Raw genomic sequence first — 1,054 nt, forward strand, 5'->3', positions numbered from 1 at the left:
GATTATCGCTAAAAGATCTGATGATCAAAAGAATGTACACCATGAAGAATACACACTGAATACCTGGCAGGCATGGAAATACTTGCTTTCAATTAGGGAAATGTTCAGTCTGGAAGAGAGGGCGGAACTCTTAAGTTAAGCCTACTTTAGGCAAAGAATTGTCCATATGAATGTAATATAATAGCAATTTTTTTCAGTACAATTATGATCCTAAACTATGCTAGCTGCTTTCATAAACATTATTATTTTATCATTTTTAAATGTAAGGATATTCCCTCATAAAGGTGAATAACTTGCCCAAGATTACACCACTATTATGTGATAAAACAGAGCTTCAATTATATTCTGACAGCCGAAAGCCATTATTTCCCATTACATTGTACTCCATTGTCTCAAAACTTCATTCTGTGGATTCTAGAACTTATACTCTAAGGGCAAAAGATGTTTCCAATGGTCCAGATATAAACCATGCAGAGCTGACTTAGAGCCTGCCCACGAGGTCCTCCTGCAGGAGTGCAATGTGCTCTGCAAAAACAAAAAACTAGAAACTCTGCTAGATGCAGTCCTATTTGCTGCTGAAAAGAATGGACCTGTGACTAACAGATTCCCAGTAATGACATTGAAGATTAGTAGTCTTTAAAGAACTCATGGAAACTTCCCAAGACAGGAAGAATCTGTTTTAAACACCTACCAAGTCTACAGCTACACCACCCTGAATGTGCCCGATATCATGTGATCTCAGAAGCTAAGCAGGGTTGGGCCTGGTTAGTACTTGGATGGGAGACCACCTAGGAATACCAGGAACTGTAGGTGAAAAAAAAAAATCAAAATTAAAATAAAAAAATAAATAAACAACTACCAAACCCAGAGAACGCCAGTGCTAGGTAACTACAGAGTATAAATACAATTTTTCCTTCTGTGAAGGGGCAGAATAATGTCCCTTCCCCCACTCCCTGAAAACATTCACATCCTAATCTCAAAAACCTGTGAAATGTTACCTTGCATAGCAAAACGGACTTTCAAAGTGTGATTAAGTTAAGGATCTTGGTATAGA

The 1,054-nt window shown here is 37.8% G+C and overlaps 1 pseudogene; it reads left to right on the plus strand.

Annotated features, from left to right (window-relative positions):
- Positions 1–694: 694 nt before the first annotated feature.
- LOC120586383 (uncharacterized) lies at positions 695–813 on the plus strand (annotated as a pseudogene).
- The last annotated feature ends 241 nt before the right edge of the window (positions 814–1,054 follow it).

The sequence above is a fragment of the Pteropus medius genome, unplaced genomic scaffold (genome assembly GCF_902729225.1).
Source record: "Pteropus medius unplaced genomic scaffold, Ma_sr-lr_union100, whole genome shotgun sequence".
Lineage (NCBI taxonomy): Eukaryota > Metazoa > Chordata > Mammalia > Chiroptera > Pteropodidae > Pteropus > Pteropus medius.